We start from the raw sequence: 22176 nt of genomic DNA on the forward strand, positions 1-22176 counted from the left end.
GGATCTCTCCTTATCTATCAAGGTCGATAGATTTCTTATAGGTGCATACCTTACTCCTACAGTGAACCTACTGCAGCCAATCTACACTGCATGGACCCATATGGCTAGAGACCATGTATATGTGCAGTCAAACTACAATAACCTCACTGTGAGTAGCCGAAGCATCGCAGGTCAAAGGACCAGTCACACTACTGCAACATCAAGCAAGTTACTGACGAGTGGATAGACATCCAAGTGACTTCTTGTCTTGGTCAAGCTCAGTACCCTTGTTCTTAACAAGCACCTGCACTATTACTTCAGTGTCGCCACACTGTGGACTCGAGTCTCGTCCATCCATAAGGAAAGTGTGGAGTGATTGATTAAAACCCTATTTGATTTTGATGAGCTCAAAGCATTAGAGTATATATGTTGTTTACTAATGAATTCAATTGAGTGTTTCAGTGAAAATCTTGTCTAAGTGTCTCAAGACTTGGTTCATAATATTTTGGATAAGTTAAGAAGTCAGTTTGAACCAAAGTCTGAGACTCGAGTCGACTCCAGAGTATTACGAGTCGACTCCAAGCGTATCAGGATCACTGGCACGGGCTCGAGTCGCCTCCTGACCATTACGAGTCGACTCGAACTGAGAACAGACAGACAAACAGAAAGCATCAACTCAAAATCTGTCAGCGAGTCGACTCCTGAAGTGCGCGAGTCGACTCCGATGTTTACCGAGTCGACTCCGGAGAAGTATGAGTCGACTCCAAGGAGTTACAGGCAGAAAAGTCAGAGAGCGGTTTTCGACCCTGAGATTCGAGTCGACTCCTGTGGAACGCGAGTCGACTCCGATGGTTGGCAGGTCGACTCCAAAGGTAGTGAGAGTCGACTCTCAGAGGAACACAAGGAAAAAGTCAGAGAGCAGTTTTTCGGACTCTAAGATTCGAGTCGACTCCCGCATTGCACAAGTCGACTCCGAGACACCGCGACCCCAAAGAAGACAGAAGACCAATTTGCTGTCTCTGAGATTCGAGTCGACTCCCAGACAGCTCGAGTCGACTCCAAGGCAGCGCTTCACCAAAAACACAGAAGACTAAGTTTCGGAAACTGAGAGCCGAGTCGACTCCGGAACAGTTCGAGTCGACTCCAAGACTGGACGAGCCAAAAGACAGTAGATCGAGAGTTCGGGCTCTGAGCGCCGAGTCGACTCCCAGGATTGTCGAGTCGACTCGAGTGGACCAAGTTCAAAAATAGATCCACGGACTCCATGGGATGAACCGACTCCGAAAATGCCAAGTCAGCTCCAGAAGTTGGCGAGTCGACTCCGGGTCAAGTCGAGTCGACTCCCAGTCGAAGAGGCGACTTTAATTCAAATCCGGAACAGTTGCCGAGTCGACTCCAGAAAAGCATGAATCGACTCCCGCTACAGCCGAGTCGACTCCTGATCGCGCGAGTCGACTCCAACCCACCAACGGACATATTGTCAGGCTGTGCAGAGTGTGCAGAACGGGCAGAAAAAGGTCTCTAACGGCTAGTTTCCGTGGGGGATGGCTTAAATAGCCACAGAGGACTGTAGCAAGGCAGAGAACAACTATTCCACTCAAAGTAATCAAGCTTTCAATCTCTGCAACCTGGTTTTCAACGGAAAAGAGGGAAGAGCAACATTAACTGCATTCACCTACTTCTTCCCAACATTGAAAGAGATCTCCTCCTGCATTCAAGTCGACCAGACATTCAAGAGGAGACCCGAAGTTCAAGAAGCCCTACTCTACTCCAACTCTAACGTGTTTGAGGGCTTCTAACTTCTCTTTTGTTTATATTGTTATTTATCTGCTTTTGAGAAGCTCTGTTTTTCTGTTACTCCTTTTTACTTCCATCTTGTCTTTGCTTGGTTCAATCGGGGGATTGAATCAAGGGTATTGAGGTTGGTTGGTGAGCCGAGTGTAAAACCAACGTGTAAGGGTTCGATTGTGATCCCGGAAAAACAATCGGGTTGGTTCTAGTCGGTGAGCCTGGAAAAACCGACCGAGTTCATTGTGAGCTCGTAAAACAACAAGTTTGGTTGTGAGCTTGGAAAACAACCGGCTGTAATCCAAGGGGTTATAGTGAATTTCCAAGTGAGACTTGGGGAGTGGACGTAAGAGCAATGGTTAGCTCCGAACCACTATAAAACATTGTGTTTGTGATTGTTTGTCTCTCTCTATCTCTCGCATTTCATTCACCGCACATAGAAACTAATTAATCATCTCGCAAAAGCATTAATTAGTTATCCACAAAAGTTTTAATAGCCAAATTATTTTAAAACCCAATTCACCTCCCCTCTTGGGTTGTCTATCTGGGCAACAAGTGGTATCAGAGCCTAAACTCTTCTACCCTAAGAGTCAAAGATCAAAATGACAACCCCATTTGGATCTTCCCACATTGAGAGTCAGTCCACCCAAAGACCCCCATTCTTTAATGGATCTGACTACTCATATTGGAAGGCTAGGATGAGAATATTCATCCAAGCCCAAGACTATGAGATGTGGACCATTGTAGCAAATGGGCCATACATCCCATCCATTTATGTAGAGGGGGTCACTGTACCCAAACTCGAAAAGGATTGGGATGAACACGACATGAGAAAGGCACAACTCAATTCTAAAGCAATGAATGTGCTTTACTGTGCACTAGATAGGAATGAATTCAATAGAGTCTCTACTTGCAATTCTGCAAAAGAGATTTGGGATAGACTTGAAGTGACCCATGAGGGCACGAATCAAGTCAAAGAATCCAAAATAAATATATTGGTTCATAAGTATGAACTATTTAAAATGGATTCTAATGAAACAATCACTTGCATGTTCACTAGATTCACTGACATTGTCAATGGCTTAAAAAGCCTTGGCAAAAACTATACTAACAGTGAGCTTGTCAGGAAGATTCTTCGATGTCTACCAAGGTCATGGGAAGCCAAGGTGACGGCAATCCAAGAAGCTAAGGACTTGAACAAGCTTCCACTTGAAGAGCTCCTTGGATCCCTAATGACTCACGAGCTAACCATGAAGCAACACAGCGAAGAAGAGTCCTCACATAAGAAAAAGGTAATAGCTCTTAAATCCACATCATCTAACAAAGATTTGTCTTGCAGTAGCAGCAGTGAAGAAGAAGATCATGAGGGAGATGATGATGAGGCTCTTCTTGTGCGCAAGTTCAGAAAATTCATCAACCACAAGAAGTCCTATCATCAAAGGAGAGGCCCCTCAAATTTCTATCGCAAGGATAAAGGTAAGGAAAGGGAAAATGAGGGGATTGGATGCTATGAGTGCAAGAAGCCGGGACACATCAGAGCTGAGTGTCCCTTACTTAAGAAGGGCAGCAAGTACAAGAAGAAGAAAGCCCTTGTCACCACCTTATCGGACTCCGACGCATCATCTTCATCATCGGATGAGGAACAAGAAGAAAAGGCCAATTTCTGCTTCATGGCCAACGAAAATGAGGTAACATCCGAAACGCATCTAGATTTTACTTTTGATGAACTTTATGATGCATTTAATGAACTAATGATTGAATATAAGGCTATAAACATTAAGAATAAAGAGCTAAAACTAGCTAATCAAACTTACATACATAAATATGATAAACTAGTTAAGGATAAGGACTGTATCACCAAAGAAAATCTAGAACTTAAGACAAGCAACCAACTCTTAATTAAAAAAACTAACACCTTAAGTAAAGATAATGAAAAACTAACTAAGGAAATTTCAGAACTTAAAAACAATAAACAAATCTTAAACAAAAATCTCATAAAAGACTTGAATACTCTAAAAACGGAAAAACAAACTCTAACTAAAGAACTTGGAAAATACAAACCTTTGGTTGAGAAATTTACTTATAGTTCTGAAAAATTAAATATGATACTTAATAGTCAACGTGCAGTATTCAATAGAGCAGGTTTAGAATATAAACCTAAAAATAAGCAAAAACTTCTTAGTAACTTCTTTGTTAAAGCAGGAGAAAGTAAAACTAAGAAAATAACCTGTTTTTGTTGTGGAAAATTAGGACATAAGGCAAATGTGTGTAATTATAGAAAAGGAAAAACAAAAGAAAAAATTAAAAGGGTATGGGTTCCAAAAGGAACCAACATGACTAACCATGAAGGACCCAAGAAAACTTGGGTACCTAAGATTACATGATTTGCTTGTGTAGGAGTGTCTTGCAGCCAAGGTCAACAAAAATTGCTGGTACTTGGATAGTGGCTGCTCAAGACACATGACGGGTGACAAGGATCAATTCTTCACCCTTGAAGCTAAGAAGGGAGGTGCTGTGACTTTTGGAGACAATAACCAAGGTCACATCATTGGTATAGGTAAAGTTCAAATTACCCCTTCTACTTTTATTGATAATGTTCGATATGTTGATGGTCTTAAGCATAATTTATTAAGCATTAGTCAATTATGTGATAGAGGCTATAATGTTATGTTTAAACCATCACTATGCATCATAACAAACCCAAATGATAATAGTTTAGTTTTTAAAGGAATAAGACGTGGAAATGTGTATGTTGTAGATCTTGAGGATCTTGCCAAACACAACCCATGCTTAGTTGTTAATGAAACTAAGGACAATGATGCTAGTTGGTTATGGCACCGTAAGTTAGGTCATGCAAGCATGGACACAATATCTAAACTAGTTAAAAGAGATTCTGTGATAGGTTTGCCAAAACTAAGAACTCCTTTAAATCTGGCAAACAATCTAGGAACTCCTTTAAATCCATAAAATGTGTCTCTACCTCTAGACCTCTAGAATTATTACACATGGACCTATTCGGACCAACTAGAACAACAAGCCTAGGTGGAAATAAATATGGTCTAGTCATTGTAGATGATTATTCTAGATACACTTGGGTTATGTTCTTAGCACATAAAGATCAAACTTTTTCAGTATTTAAAAAGTTTCATAAGGAAGTAACTAATGCTAGAGATACTACAGTAATAGCTATTAGAAGTGACCATGGTACCGAATTTGAAAATCATTTATTTGATGAGTTTTGTAGTAAAAAGGGAATAACTCACAATTTTTCTGCACCTAGGACACCACAACAAAATGGAGTTGTGGAGAGGAAAAATAGAACTCTAGAGGAAATGGCTAGAACTATGTTATGTGAAAGTAACCTCCCTAAGTACTTTTGGGGAGAAGCCATTAATACTTCTTGTCATATATTAAATAGAGTTTTATTGAGACCCATTATAAAGAAAACACCTTATGAACTTTGGAAAAATAGAAAACCAAAGGTAAACTACTTTCATGTTTTTGGATGTAGGTGTTTTGTTCATAATAATGGGAAAGATAATCTAGGAAAATTTGACTCAAAATCTGATGAGGCTATATTCTTGGGGTACTCTACAACTAGCAAAGCCTATAGAGTCTTTAATAAAAGAACCCTAGTTATAGAAGAATCTATACATGTTGTATTTGATGATTCTAGTGACATCTCTTCTAGCAAGAGAGTTAATTTTGATGATGATGCTGAAATTCTTGAAGAAAAGATAGATGAGATGACATTACAAGATGATAATCAAAAATTAATTGAAGGTGCATCATCAAGCCAAGAGGCTATTGTGGATCATGGACTAACTAAAGCTTGGAGGTATGCTCACGGGCATCCTAAGAAATTAATTCTAGATGATCCATCTCAACCTATTAGGACTAGGGCATCCCTTAGGAACTTAAATAATCATCTAGCCTTTGTTTCTCGTTTTGAGCCCAAACACATAGAAGAAGCTGAAAAAGATGTAAATTGGATAAATGCAATGCAAGAAGAATTAAACCAATTTACTAGAAACAAAGTATGGAATCTAGTTGAAAGACCTACTGAATATTCAATTATAGGTACCAAATGGATTTATAAAAATAAACTTGATGAAAATGGTACTGTAATAAGGAATAAGGCTAGATTAGTAGCCAAGGGTTATAATCAAGAAGAAGGTATAGATTTTGATGAAACCTTTGCTCCGGTAGCTAGACTTGAAGCAATTAGACTTTTACTAGCTTTTGCATGCTCTAAGGACTTTAAGTTATTTCAAATGGATGTAAAAAGTGCATTTTTAAATGGGTATATTAATGAGGAGGTATATGTAGAACAACCTCCTGGTTTTGAAAATCATCAATACCCTAATCATGTTTATAAATTGAACAAAGCACTTTATGGTTTAAAACAAGCACCTAGAGCATGGTATGAGAGGCTTAGCAAATTCCTATTAGAACATGAGTTCTCTAGGGGTAATGTAGATACTACATTGTTTCTAAAGAAGAAAAACAAAGATATGTTGTTAATACAGATTTATATTGATGATATTATTTTCGGTGCTACTAACAATCGTCTCTGCGAAGAATTTGCTAACTTGATGCAGAGTGAATTTGAGATGAGCATGATGGGAGAGCTGAATTACTTCCTTGGACTTCAAATCAAACAATCTGAAGGAGGCATCTTCATCAATCAAGCCAAATACATCAAGGAGATGCTCAAGAAGTTTGATATGGAGGGAAACAAATCAATCAGCATCCCCATGAGCTCATCATGCAAATTAGACCAAGATGAATCAGGTAAATCTGTAGATCAGAAACTATATAGAGGTGTGATAGAATCTTTATTGTATCTTACTGCAAGTAGACCTGATATCATGTTTAGTGTTTGCATGTGTGCTAGATATCATGCTAATCCTAAGGAATCACATCTAATTGCAGTAAAGAGAATCTTTAAATACCTAATAAGAACAAAGAATATAGGGTTATGGTATTCTAAAGAATCTAGCCTGAACTTAATAGGTTATACAGATTCAGACTTTGCTAGATGTAAACTTGATAGAAAAAGCACCAGCGGGTCATGTCAATTCTTAGGAGAAAACTTAATATCATGGTTTAGCAAGAAACAAAACTCGGTTGCATTATCTACTACTGAAGCTGAATATGTTGCAGCCAGGAGTTGTTGTGCTCAAATCTTATGGATCAAACAACAATTAGAAGATTATGGCATTAAACAAGATAAAATACTCATTAATTGTGATAATACAAGTGCCATTAATCTAACTAAAAATCCAATTCAGCATTCAAGAACTAAACATATTGAGATAAGACATCACTTCATAAGAGATCATGTACTGAATGGTGATGTGACACTCCAATTTGTTTGTACTGATGATCAATTAGCTGACATTTTTACAAAACCCCTAAGTGAAGAGAGATTTAGTGTGCTTAGGAGGGGATTAGGAGTGATTGATCCATTCTAGTGGTAGTTTCCACTAGATTCATTGATTTTGATGATTAGATTGTGGTTAAAATAGAGTTTCTTTTCAATGATCATCAAATCAGATCATAATTTAGTGATTTTCCCTCATTCGGCACGAACATAGCATGATTTTTAGGTGCGTGCCAAAGTTCGAGACGACTCGAGTAAGTTTCAGAGTCGGCTCGTAAGGGGGAGTCGACTCGCGCTTAGTCGGGAGTCGACTCGAGGTCGATGGCAGCAGAGATGGAGTCGACTCGCACACAGTCGGGAGTCGACTCGCGCATAAGGAGAGTCGGGGTCAATAGGCGCATAAGGAGAGTCGACTCGCGCATATTTTGGAGTCGACTCGAGGTCGAGTCGACTCGCGACTCAGAGGAGTCGACTCGCAGTCGGGATCCAACTTTTTAACCCTAGCTCCATCGTTTTCAAAACATTTCTATTCTCCGCCGCCACTGTTCACAAGCCCTAGAGCCGACTCCTAGGTCGTCCCCGGTCGTCCCCAAGCTTTTTCCGTCGACTTTTCACCGTCCATTAGGGCTTTTCCTCCCATTCTAGGTCACTATGCCTCATAAAGCCATCGTCCGGAAGAGGCCCCAACCCGAGGCCGGTCCCGAGAGGCGCTCCAAGGCTCGGCACGATCCCGCGAGGTCACAACCTCCGGCTCGTTCCCCGCCGAGGGCGGTTCCCGCGAGGCCGTGCGCCGGGAAGGTGGTCTCCACCGGAAGATACGTCGATTTCGACTATCTCTCCCGGGAGGGCTTCACCATAGGTGAGAGATTGCGTGTCCAGGGCTTAGAGTATTTCCTTACATTAGATCTCCCCACTTACCCTGGATTAGTTAGAGAGTTTTACGGTACCGTCCATCGGGGAGATGGGGGTATCGAGGGCACGGTAGCCGGTGTCCCTCTGTTCATTATGGAGGATCTTATTGCCCACATCCTCCACCTTCCACAAGTAGGGGTGGCTCCCACACACCCCGAGGACAGGACTGAGGCCCTTACGGCCATACTAGGATATCCTCCTCAGTCCCCTTTAGACGAGGTATCCGCTAGCTCACTTCCTGTTGAGGTGCGGATCCTCCTGAGTATTTTGTCTAGGTCCATTTTTCCGAAGACTGGCCGCTTCGATTTTGTTTCTGAGAGGGACCTCGCCCTTATGTTTTATATTCTTCAGGACACCCCAATCAACTTTCCCAAACTCATTTATAGGTATCTATGTGAGCCACTAGATAGACCTAGGCTCACCCTTCCCTACACAGGATGGGGTTTCGGAAGGTAGAGGGAACATGGGTTAGGAAGTCATCCACCTCCACACATACCTCCAGACACTCTCCTAGCCCTGAGCCAGATTCTGACTATCCTGACTTTCCCTCCACTTCTGCTCCTACCACCTCAGCCGGACCTTCCTCCTCAGCTCCACCACCTATGGAGGTCCGGATCGCTCCTGAGCAGCTCCTGGAGTTGCGGCAGGAGATTGTTAGAGACCTGCGAGATGAGCTACTTCGGGAGCTCCGAGGTTCAGTGCCAGCTCCCACTCCTGCACCCACATCTTTTGAGTTGGTCCCTTCCTTGACAGCCATGACTGACATGACGGCCCATGTACGGGAAGAGATCTACAACGTGAGGAGTTTGATTCAGGCTCAGTTCTCCAGTATGAGTGAGGTCACGGGCATCACTCGGAAGATGCGCGATGACATCCGGAAGGACATGAGCACCACTACCCAGGGGGCCGAGCGCTTGTCGAATGTGCTCATCGACAAGCTGGACGCACTGCAGAAGTCGGTCCTCGAGCTCGATACGACACAGAGCAGGGCCATCCAGGCCGTTATCCGACAGCTCGAGAACATCACCAATGCAGTCCAAGCACTGGTTGAGCGCATGCCTCGGGGAGCCACATCCTCGAGAGGAGGAGATACATCCTCGAGAGGAGGAGATACATCCTCGAGAGGAGGAGCTACATCCTCGAGGAGACCGTAGCTGCTTTTGTGTTTTATTTTGACATGTACTGTTTTGCTTTACTTATTGTATTCTCAAATGTATTCACATACACATCAATACAATGAGTAGACATCTTATCTTCATTTCTGTGCAATTTGATCTATGGTTGATTGTGTGTTCTGCTTACCTCCTTTTTTTTTGATACAATGACAAAAAGGGGGAGAAATATTGAATAGATATGTAAATGGAATCAACATAAAAGAAATCAAAATGAGAATCAAAAATTAAAACATAATTTGTTCTTAGTGGATTTGGTACCTCGAGGCTCATTATCTCTCTTTTGGGGCTCCTAATGGAGTAATCTCCAGAATCTATTCAAGGGATATTCGGAGATTAGTTGAATCCTACTCAAGAACAAATTGACAGATTTTCCCTCTAAAAACCAAAAATTTAAGCTCAAAAACTTCAATGCATTAAAAGGAGATTCAGAGAATCAAAAAAATAGAATGCATATGTTGAGGGGGAGAATCTGAATTTTTTTTTTTAAGAAAGCCAAATCATTAAATATATATAAGCCAAACAATTGATTGCATGATATGAAGGCTTATATAATTCCAAATGAAAGGGGGAGCTTTAACTCCAAAATTTATTGTTTCACACCTTTCAAGCTTGGATATATTAAATTACCAGACATATGAATTCATTTATGGATTTTATTTCCTTGTTTATTGAGCAATTCACTTTACATATACTCAAAGTTTTGTCATCATCAAAAAGGGGGAGATTGTGGAGTGATTGATTAAAACCCTATTTGATTTTGATGAGCTCAAAGCATTAGAGTATATATGCTGTTTACTAATGAATTCAATTGAGTGTTTCAGTGAAAATCTTGTCTAAGTGTCTCAAGACTTGGTTCATAATATTTTGGATAAGTTAAGAAGTCAGTTTGAACCGAAGTCTGAGACTCGAGTCGACTCCAGAGTATTACGAGTCGACTCCAAGCGTATCAGGATCACTGGCACGGGCTCGAGTCGACTCCTGACCATTACGAGTCGACTCCAACTGAGAACAGACAGACAAACAGAAAGCATCAACTCAAAATCTGTCAGCGAGTCGACTCCTGAAGTGCGCGAGTCGACTCCGATGTTTACCGAGTCGACTCCGGAGAAGTATGAGTCGACTCCAAGGAGTTACAAGCAGAAAAGTCAGAGAGCGGTTTTCGACCCTGAGATTCGAGTCGACTCCTGTGGAACGCGAGTCGACTCCGATGGTTGGCAGGTCGACTCCAAAGATAGTGAGAGTCGACTCTCAGAGGAACACAAGGAAAAAGTCAGAGAGCAGTTTTTCGGACTCTGAGATTCGAGTCGACTCCCGCATTGCACGAGTCGACTCCGAGACACCGCGACCCCAAAGAAGACAGAAGACCAATTTGCTGTCTCTAAGATTCGAGTCGACTCCCAGACAGCTCGAGTCGACTCCAAGGCAGCGCTTCACCAAAAACACAGAAGACTAAGTTTCGGAAACTGAGAGCCGAGTCGACTCCGGAACAGTTCGAGTCGACTCCAAGACTGGATGAGCCAAAAGACAGTAGATCGAGAGTTCGGGCTCTGAGCGCCGAGTCGACTCCCAGGATTGTCGAGTCGACTCGAGTGGACCAAGTTCAAAAATAGATCCACGGACTCCATGGGATGAGCCGACTCCGAAAATGCCAAGTCAGCTCCAGAAGTTGGCGAGTCGACTCCGGGTCAAGTCGAGTCGACTCCCAGTCGAAGAGGCGACTTTAATTCAAATCCGGAACAGTTGCCGAGTCGACTCCAGAAAAGCATGAGTCGACTCCCGCTACAGCCAAGTCGACTCCTGATCGCGCGAGTCGACTCCAACCCACCAACGGACATATTGTCAGGCTGTGCAGAGTGTGCAGAACGGGCAGAAAAAGGTCTCTAACGGCTAGTTTCCGTGGGGGATGGCTTAAATAGCCATAGAGGACTGTAGCAAGGCAGAGAACAACTATTCCACTCAAAGTAATCAAGCTTTCAATCTCTGCAACATGGTTTTCAACGGAAAAGAGGGAAGAGCAACATTAACTGCATCCACCTACTTCTTCCCAACATTGAAAGAGATCTCCTCCTGCATTCAAGTCGACCAGACATTCAAGAGGAGACCCGAAGTTCAAGAAGCCCTACTCTACTCCAACTCTAACGTGTTTGAGGGCTTCTAACTTCTCTTTTGTTTATATTGTTATTTATCTGCTTTTGAGAAGCTCTGTTTTTCTGTTACTCCTTTTTACTTCCATCTTGTCTTTGCTTGGTTCAATCGGAGGATTGAATCAAGGGTATTGAGGTTAGTTGGTGAGCCGAGTGTAAAACCAACGTGTAAGGGTTCGATTGTGATCCCGGGAAAACAATCGGGTTGGTTCTAGTCGGTGAGCCTGGAAAAACCGACCGAGTTCGTTGTGAGCTCGTAAAACAACAAGTTTGGTTGTGAGCATGGAAAACAACCGGCTGTAATCCAAGGGGTTATAGTGAATTCCCAAGTGAGACTTGGGGAGTGGACGTAGGAGCAAGGGTTAGCTCCGAACCACTATAAAACATTGTGTTTGTGATTGTTTGTCTCTCTCTATCTCTCGCATTTCATTCACCGCACATAGAAACTAATTAATCATCTCGCAAAAGCATTAATTAGTTATCCACAAAAGTTTTAATAGCCAAATTATTTTAAAACCCAAATCACCCCCCCTCTTGGGTTGTCTATCTGGGCAACAGAAAGCAATGTGTGCACTGATCGGATCGATCACCGTCTTTGTGATGATCCATTGATCAGGAGCATTCAGAAATTAATCACCAATGATGCATGGCTCAAATTCTTAACTCTTAAGAATACGCATCATCATCTTATTAATTCTTGGACGATTCATAGACACATAAACAATATGAATAAAAAGATGCTTTTTATTTATTCAATAATAAATAGTCAAGTACAAAATTATGTTTCTAGAATTAACAATGTGTCAGCCAGATTGGCTTCTAGGGCATACATCTAACACTAATGACGTCCCGACCAAGCTCGGGACGCCCCGCTGTGTCGACTGCGAGCGAAGTCTCCTTTGACCTCGGGCACTACCTAATGACATCCCGACCAAGCTCGGGATGTCCCGCTGCGTCGGCCGCGAGCCAAGTCTCCCTCAACCTGAGGCACTACCTAATGACGTCCCGACCAAGTTCGGGACGCCCCGCTGCGTCGACCGCGAGCCAAGTCTCCCTCAACCTGGGGCACTACCTAATAATGTCCCCACCAAGTTCGGGACGCCCCGCTGTGTCGACTGCTGCTACGATTTTAATCTTACTCTTTTTAAAAGGAAAATTAAATGTAAAATACCCCAAGTCTAGGGTGTAGCAAAGTAATATTCTCGGTGAGTCCGAGATCGAATCCACAGGGATTTGACAGTGAACAAAAACTAAAGGCTAAATAATATTCAGATTGATAAAAATATAACTAAGGTATTAGGATTCAGCCTAGCACTTAATCATGCTTTTCTTAAAATCATCTATTAATCATAATTAAATAGATTTAGTTTTATGGGCAGCATTACAGTAATTCTATTTTAAACTACAGGGATTTCTAAGCATCTGTTATACCCGGAGGAAATAACAAATCAAAGAAAATATATAAGTTTGAAATAATTTCTATCAATCTACTGCACCATAAATCAAATCAAAAATATTAAAATCCAATTCATGATTAAAGGAAATACATGAAGAAAATGCTAGGCTTTTCCCTAGCCTTAGCTTAAAAAGATTTAGCTATCCATATGAGATGCAAGCAATTTTATAAAAGGGATTAGCATAGAATAAATAAAATAAAACATAAATCCCTTTTTTTTTTTCTTTCTTCTCTTAAGAAAACAGAGTGCTTTGTTTTCTTTTCTTGTTTCTTTCCTCTTCCGCCAGTTCCGTTGGCCTCCGTCCTTCCCGAATGGCCTCTCTGGATATCCCCACCGGATGGAAAATCAAAGAGAAGATGCTCCCGGATGGATCCCCTGGATGCCCCCCTCCTTCGTCGTCGGATGCTGGTGGTTCTCCTCCTCCCTTTGGTTCCGTTGGCCTCCCCTCTTCCCGTCCGTCGGCTGCTTCTGCCTTCGCCCGATGGTTCTCCTCCTCCCTTTGGCACACGGCCGGCTGTCCTCTTCTCCTCTCTCCCTCTCTCGCTCGGACTTGGATGGATCTGGCCTCCCCCCCTTCTTCTTCCCGAATGGCCTCCTTTTATAGACACTTCACCGGATTGGAGAAGCTGGAACGCTGCTGGGAGCGGATGAGGCATGGATTTGAATGCTTGAAACTCTTCGGCGTTGGGAGGTTGAACGTTGAAGAAGTTTGAGCTGCAGTCATTGATGTTGGATTTGAATGCAAGACCCTCGAATGAGAATTTGTTTGCTGGGAAGGGAATTTGAAGATGAAACGATCGGATGTTGAATGCGGCTTGGAATTGAAGAGCCGGTTTGCATGTGCTGGGAGGTCCACTGTCGGTTGGGAAGCTGAGATTGAAGCGTTGCTGTTCGTTGGAAGCCACGGACGGTTGGAAGACACTGGGAAGCTCCTCACGCGTGCTCTGTTCGTTGGGGAGTTGCTGAGGTGAGATGCAAGAAAGAGCCAGTTTGGGAGCGGATGAGACACGGGGTGGAGGTCGTGAGATGCCATGCGAACGGCTTGGGACGCTTCAAACGGATGGGGAATGAGATGGTTGGATTGATTCAGATGGCCGAAATTGGATGCTGGGATATTGAATGCGGACGATTTGGTAGCTGTTGGGAAATTTGTTGACCTCGAACTGCCGAACATTGGGTTCAAACCCAGCATTATTGGATCTTTTGAATTACTTGCACTCAGACACAAATAAAACATTAATTAATCAATTTTATTAATAAAGATTAGCTCTAATATTAATTATGATAGTATGAAAATTATACTTTTGTACTCTCATCACACCCCCCAACTAACTTATTGCTAGTCTCTAGCAATTTAGTGTGAAAATGATAAAATAAGGGTGCAAAAGTATTGTTTATTAATATATATCAATATGCATGAATTAAAATAAATACTCACTTTCGTAGAGCATTACGATTGCACTTAGCACATGCAACAAGCCGTTAAACCCCTAGGTTACCCTAGTGGACGAGTGTTGTCTCGTGAGGGTTTGCAGTGATGTTACCCACAAACATCGTTTTTAAGTTTAAAAAAAAAATACTTTAAATCATAGCAACCCTTAAGGCAAATGTAAATGTGACGTCTCAGAATACCTATACCTCCACCACAATTGGGTACCCTTGAGTTCTAGGTGCACTACTCAAATTCACAAGTGTTAACTATCATTTGTTAGCTCTCGACCCACTAAATTTTTCGAATATCACATGTTATTTGTCCAGAATGGTTCGCATATAAAAATGAGCTATCAATCCCAACTAGACATCCTGGGTACACAGAGTTCTAAAACAATGGAGTCAAACCAGTCATCCACACATCACTTGGTTTAAGTTTAACTAACTCACTCAAGTTTAAAATATTTTTTTTTTTTTTTTAAGATGTACAGTGACTACAACAGTCCAACTCCATTAGGCTCTAGTAAGGTCCATGTAACGAGCTTTGGGTCAATGACTCTTGATCCAGTTGGCTCAAGGCATTAGGTGAAACACCCCTCGGACTTAATTACTCGAACCAGACTACGCCACGAGGCCAGACTAGTCACTTATTTCAGTCATTTTCACCTTTTTACGCGAACACTCGCTGCTTTGTAGGCAAGAGGCCCGGTTACTCAGTGAAGACAAACAGTATTATTTCTCTCTCTTTTTTTTTTTTATATACATATGTAACGTGACTGTATTGTGACTATAGGTCAACCAAGGTCAGAACATAAGGCACCCAGGTGATCTAGCCGGAAATTTCAAACTCTATCTTTATGTGAAAACCAAATTATGAACTTTAAGACAAGAACACTCGTACTTCTCTTGCGAATAAGGTCAACAATCAAATAGGTAACACAAGTGAACTCCTGAGGCTTTCCTATTGTCATTGAATACTTGTGTGGGGATCTAATAATAGGTCTCTAATAAGTCATAATGTGCTCCTTGTCTTAATAGCTGCACCTGTTTAATTCTATAAAAAAAAATTATTATTATTATTTTTATTTATATATATATATATTTATTTATTTTATTTTTTTTAATAGATTTTTTTTAAAAAGATATGACAATTGGTATAATATATAGAAAAATACAGTAATCTCTCCCCCCAACTTAATTTCAACATTGTCCCCAATGTTGCAACATGAATGCATAAAATATGGCATTAATGATTGTATGAAGGATAATAAGGCTGAAGGTGAGAATTTACCAGATAGAATGACTGCACACTGTTGTTGCTCTCCAATTGTCATATTAACAGAAAATGAAAGAAAGACAAATTATAATACAAACAGAGGATCTCTAGCAGATATAGAGATCAATCCTGATAAACAGGATCTCCCAGATTGGTCGATTCAACCTCTGGGGTAAAGTTATCCAAAAATAACTTCCATTTACTTTAAAAATATTACCGGTGTTTGGATTCTCTATCTCAACAGTGCCATACAGATAAACAGTTTTAACTATAAACGGGCCGGTCCACCTAGATCTCAATTTTCCTGGAAATAAATGAAGTCTTGAATTATACAATAGAACTTTCTGGGAAGGCTCAAATGTTTTCCTTATAATATTTCTATCATGAAAGACTTTCATTTTGTTCTTATAAATTCGAGCATTCTCATATGCTTCATTCCTGATTTCTTCTAGTTCATTAAGTTGAAGTTTGCGTAGTGAACTAGCCTTATCCATATCAAAATTAAATCTTTTAATAGCTCAGTAGGCCCTATGCTCCAATTCCACAGGCAAGTGACAAGGTTTGCCAAAAATAAGACGGTACGGAGACATACCAATCGGACTTTTAAAAGCAGTACGATAAGCCCAAAGTGCATCAGTTAAACGCAAAGACCAGTCTTTGCGATTTGGGTTAACCGTTTTTTTCAGAATATTCTTAATTGATCGATTGGATACTTCAACTTGTCCACTTGTTTGTGGATGATAAGGGATGGCGACTTTATGGGTGATCCCATATTTTCGCATTAAAGCCTCAAAAGGCTTATTACAGAAGTGTGAACCCCCATCACTGATGATGGCTCGAGGCGTTCCAAATCTGGAAAGAATGTTTTCCTTTAAAAATTTTAGAACAGTTTTGTGGTCATTATGTTTGCAAGGAATTGCCTCAATCCATTTGGAGACATAATCCACAGCTACTAAGATGTACAAATTTCCGAATGAAGGAGGAAATGGGCCCATAAAATCTATTCCCCAACAATCAAATATTTCGATAATTAAAATTGGGTTGAGGGGCATCATATTCCTACGAGTTATTCCACCTAACTTTTGACAACGCTCGCAAGCTTTGCAAAAGTTATGGGAATCTTTAAACAAGGTGGGCCAATAGAAACCGCACTGTAAAATTTTTGCAGCCGTTTTCTTAGCAGAGAAATGACCACCGCAAGCTTCAGAATGACAAAAGGAAATGACACTAATAAATTCGTCATTAGGTACACATCTCCTAATAATTTGATCTGGGCAATATTTGAAAAGATAAGGATCATCCCAGAAAAAATTTTTTATTTCAGTCAAAAATTTTCTTTTGTCTTGTTTATTCCAATGACTTGGTAGTTCACCTGTGACTAGAAAATTTGCAATGTCTGCAAACCAGGGTGAAGATGTGATCTCAAACAGTTGCTCATCAGGGAAAGTGTCTTTTATGGGTGAATTGTCTAAGGAATCTGGAAGAGTCAGACGGGACAAGTGATCAGCTACTACATTTTCTACCCCCTTTTTATCTCTTATTTCTAGAAAAAATTCTTGGAGCAGAAGGATCCACCTAAGCAAACGCGCCTTAGCATCCTTTTTTGAAAGAAGGTACTTAAGGGCAGCGTGGTCAGTGTAGATAATAATTTTGGATCCAATCAAGTAAGACCTAAATTTGTCTAGTGCAAATACTATGGCAAGTAATTCCTTTTCCGTAGTGGTGTAATTCTTTTGTGCACTATTTAAAGTCTTACTTGCATAGTAGATAACATAAGGCTTCCTTTCTTTTCTTTGCCCTAGAACTACCCCAACTGCATATTCACTAGCATCACACATAATTTCAAAAGGAAGTGACCAGTCGGGTGGTTGCATGATGGGAGCAGAGGTCAGCAAGCTTTTAAGTTTATCAAAAGCTTTTTGACATTCTTCAGACCACACAAATTGGGTTTCCTTTTGAAGGAGATTACATAAGGGTTTAGATATTGAGCTAAAATCTTTAATGAATCTCCTATAAAATCCTGCATGACCCAAAAATGAGCGTATATCTTTGATAGTTTTTGGATTGGGTAAGTTAGTAATTAAGTCAATTTTAGCCTTGTCTACTTCAATTCCTTCAGATGAAATAACATGCCCGAGAACAATTCCCCTAGTTACCATGAAATGGCACTTTTCCCAGTTTAAGATTAGATTCTTCTCCTCACACCGAATTAAGACTAGCCTTAAATGGTTCACACAGTTTTCAAAAGAGGAGCCGAAAACCGAAAAATCATCCATGAAGACTTCCAAAAAATGCTCAACCATGTCAGAGAAAATACTGAGCATGCATCTTTGGAAGGTTGCAGGAGCATTACATAATCCAAAAGGCATTCTCTTGTAAGCAAATGTGCCAAAAGGACATGTGAAAGTGGTCTTTTCCTGATCTTCAGGATCAATTGCAATTTGGTTGTAACCTGAATAGCCATTTAGAAAGCAATAAAATTTATGACCTGCTAACCTTTCTAAAATTTGATCAATAAAAGGTAGAGAAAAATGATCCTTCCTAGTGACAGAATTAAGTTTTCTATAGTCAATGCATACACGCCAACTAGTGGGGACCCTAGTTGGAACTAATTCATTGTTGGCATTTTTGACTACAGTAACACCAGATTTTTTCGGGACCACTTGGGTTGGACTTACCCATTTACTATCTGAAATTGGGTAGATCATACCCGCATCTAGAAGTTTCAGAACTTCTGCCCTAACCACATCCTTCATGTTTGGGTTTAATCGACATTGAGGTTGACGAGAAGGTTTGGCATCAGCTTCTAAGTGGATTCTATGAGTGCAAATTGAGGGACTAATTCCCTTGATATCAGCAATTGTCCACCCTATTGCTCCCTTATGTTCCTTGAGAATTTATAACAATTTTAATTCTTGACTTTGTTCGAGTTGGGATGATATGATCACAGGAAAAGTCTCTTCTTGACCAAGGTATGCGTACTTGAGCTCAGATGGCAAAGGCTTTAGCTCAAGTTTAGGTGCTTGAACACTAGATGGTAGAGGACTATTGTTGTATGGAGGTAATTCTTCAAAACGAGATTTCCACCTATCTGTATCCAACAAAGGAGCTGAATCTAATATAGCACTGATTTCTCTAAAGTTTTGGTTTATCTCTGTATGTCCAAAATGAGTTAGGCATGTTTCTAAAGGATCAGAAGAAAGAGATGGGACAAGAGCATCTTCTACAATGGAAACGATCAAATTAACTCCATGAATTTCATCATTTTTATTGTCGTTATCGGGTTGTTTGCATATGTTAAATATATTAAAATCTATAGTCATATTTTCGAATGACATTTTCATTATTCCATTTCGACAGTTGATCAAAGCATTAGAAGTAGCTAGAAATGGGCGGCCTAAAATGACAGGTATTGGAGTGGTACAGTTCATGATAGGCTGGGTATCTAATACTATGAAGTCGACTGGAAAATAGAATTTATCAATTTGGACAAGTACATCCTCGACTACTCCTCTTGGTATCTTTATAGATCGATCGGCAAGTTGGAGAGTAACCTTGGTGGGTTTTAATTCACCAAGTCCTAACTGTTCATAAACTGAATAGGGCAGTAAGTTAACACTTGCACCTAAATCAAGAAGGGCTCGTTGTATCCTAAAGTTTCCAATGATACAAGATATGGTAGGACAACCAGGATCTTTATACTTAGGTGGGGTGTTGTGTTTGAGAATAGCACTCACCTGTTCAGTTAGAAAAGCTTTCTTTTGTACGTAAAGCTTTCGCTTTATGGTACAAAGATCTTTTAAAAATTTTGCATAAGATGGAATCTGCTTAATAGCATCTAATAAAGGAATGTTAATCTTTACTTGTTTAAAGATATCCAGAATTTCTTGGTCAGGTATTCCCTTTTTAGCTGCAAGCAAGCGCTGAGGAAATGGAGCAACTATCTTATGATGCAGTATTGGATCATTTTGTTCATTATCATCTTCATCATTCTTTTCAATAGATTTTTCAGATTTGTCATCTTTTGTCGGAATTTCATTATTAATTATTTTTTCACTCCGAAGGGTTGTGACAGACTTAACTTGCTCAAATTTAGGTTGGGATGAACTTGCTTCATGGACCTCATGTTGACCCTTTGGGTTAGATTGAGGTTGGGCTGGAAATGTCCCTCTTTCCCTAACATTAAGTTGAGCCTCAATTCTACCTACAGAATTTTTAAGTTCTTGGAGTGATTGCATTGTATTCTGATTTATTTGAGTCTGCCCTTGCATGAATGCTTGCAAAGTATCTTCAAGGGATTTCCTATGGGGTGGCACATAGGGTATGGAATTTCCTTGAGATTCATTGGCAGTGGGTCCATGTCTCCAACTAAAGTTAGGATGGTTTCGCCAGTTAGGATTATATGTTTCAGAAAATGGTCTCTTATAAGCATTTGTGAAATTTGCTTGATCATGCAACACTTCTTGGAAAGCAGGGATTGTAGGACAATCCTTGGTCACATGTGCATTACTCTCGCAAATTCCACATATACTTTCAACAATAGTTTGTGCTTTTCCTATATTGGCTTTGCTTAATTCCATGGCTTCAACCTTCCTAGTCAGATTAGCAATTTTTACATTGACATCATTATCATCTTTAATAAGATATATTCCTCCTTTTGCATTAGGTGCTATTTTAGATTTTTCATTTTTATCTGTTGTATCCCAAGCTTGTGCATTTTCTGCTAAAAGATCAAAATAATCCCAGGCTTCATTTGGTTCCTTACTCGTGAATTCTCCGTTACACATCATTTCTACAAATTGTCTCATATTTGAGGACAAACCATCATAAAAGAAACTAATGACCCTCCAAATTTCATATCCATGATGTGGGCAAGCAAGCAGAAGGTCCTTAAATCTTTCCCAACACTGAAAAAATGTTTCTCCATCTTTTTGTGCGAAGTTCATGATATTTCTTCTAAGTGTGTTTGTTTTATGTATTGGAAAGAATTTCTTTAAAAATTCTCTTGTCATTTCTTGCCAGGTGGCTATGGTCCTAGGCCTTAAGGAGTGTAACCATGACTTAGCTTTTTCCTTTAAAGAAAAAGGAAATAACTTAAGCTTAACTACCTCTTCAGTGACATCATTGAAATGAAGTGTTGAACACACTTCATCAAATTCTTTTAGGTGCAAATAGGGACTTTCGGAGTCAAGTCCATGAAACTTTGGGAGTAATTGGATTATTCCTGGTTTCATGTCAAAGGCTCCCGCAGCAGTAGGAATAACCATGCAAGATGGAGTACTGGTCCTAGTAGGTTGTAGATAATCACGAAGCGTTCTAATAGGTAAGTCATCTTGAAATTCATTATCTCCCTGATTACTACCATTATCTTCCATTTGATTATTTGAACTTTTATCCCTAGATTCAACTCGAAATAATCTTTTCGTTTTATCCCTTTGCAACAACCGCATATACTGACAAATTAACCAGTCGACTTTTTTTTATAATTAATTATTATTATTATTATTTATTTATTTATTTATTTATTTTATATATATATATATATTTAGAGTTTTGGATGAGTATGAATATTACCTAAAGCTATGAATATTGACACCCTGCTACTAAAATTATTCACAATCAAACAGTATCAAAGCATAGCACCCTTATTTCTAATGTTTTTCTGAAAATTTCTAGACAGCTCCTAACTGGTTTGAAGAGTACACTTAAGCCTCCAATCCGGTCTAATAACCTAGTCGACCAGGTAAGCTTCCAGGTAAGTGGAGGGGTCACGATGCGTATAGCAAAGGTCCCACTTAAAACCCACTTTCCTCGAACAGAAACTGTCTCCCTTTAATCACTTAAAGGGACAAAGCTTGCCTAGACATCAACCAGATAACAGAGCGAAATTGGTACAACTTTCAGTGGTCTTGGTCCTATTGAGCTCGAATATCCTTAGGGGCCAACGTCTAGTTGATTTTAATAGGCTTAGGATATTTATGCACTGGAATGATTTTTGGGCTAAGGACGAGTGATGAAATCCCGACCTTATCTTTTTAATGGGTTCAGCCCTTAGATTATTTTATGCAAATGCTTTATACTATATGCAACAATCAAGAAGATTTTTAACATTTTATGTCATGACATTAAATTGCATTTGAATAGTTGATCAAGCAAACTAGCTAAATTTTTTTTCTTTTTATTTATTTATTTTTTTATTATTTTATTATTTTAATTAATAATTTTTTTAAATAATTTTTTTTAAACAAGAGTAAAATTCTAGTCTAGGAAAAATAGAACTAGTATGAACAAAATAGGAAAATTAATTTAAATACTCACGGCCGGAGTTTGTTCACTCCGGGAATCCAAAAATGTGATCTTGATCTTCCTCGTTACTGGTCCTGCTTTGTATCGTCCTTGAATCTGAAAAGATTTGAAATTTCAGCTGTGTTAGAAATAAAGAAAAATTGAAGAAACAGAAAGTAAAAATTGAAATTTTGCAGCCTTGTTCTCGTTCGCACGTTGCAAATCCCCGGCAACGGCGCCAAAAACTTGCTACAATTTTAATCTTGCTCTTTTTAAAAGGAAAATTAAATGTAAAATACCCCAAGTCTAGGGTGTAGCAAAGTAATATTCTCGGTGAGTCCGA

The 22176-nt window shown here is 40.0% G+C and overlaps 1 non-coding gene across 1 annotated transcript; it reads left to right on the forward strand.

The window, feature by feature from the left end:
- Positions 1-20405: 20405 nt before the first annotated feature.
- LOC148702679 (small nucleolar RNA R71) lies at positions 20406-20512 on the forward strand. Its single transcript, XR_015968500.2, has one exon. It is a non-coding gene; the product is annotated as a small nucleolar RNA R71 (small nucleolar RNA).
- Positions 20513-22176: the final 1664 nt, after the last annotated feature.

The sequence above is a fragment of the Phoenix dactylifera genome, chromosome 16 (genome assembly GCF_051530095.1).
Source record: "Phoenix dactylifera cultivar Ajwa chromosome 16, Ajwa_hap1_PhDact_Kaust_v1.1, whole genome shotgun sequence".
Taxonomy (NCBI): Eukaryota; Viridiplantae; Streptophyta; class Magnoliopsida; order Arecales; family Arecaceae; genus Phoenix; species Phoenix dactylifera.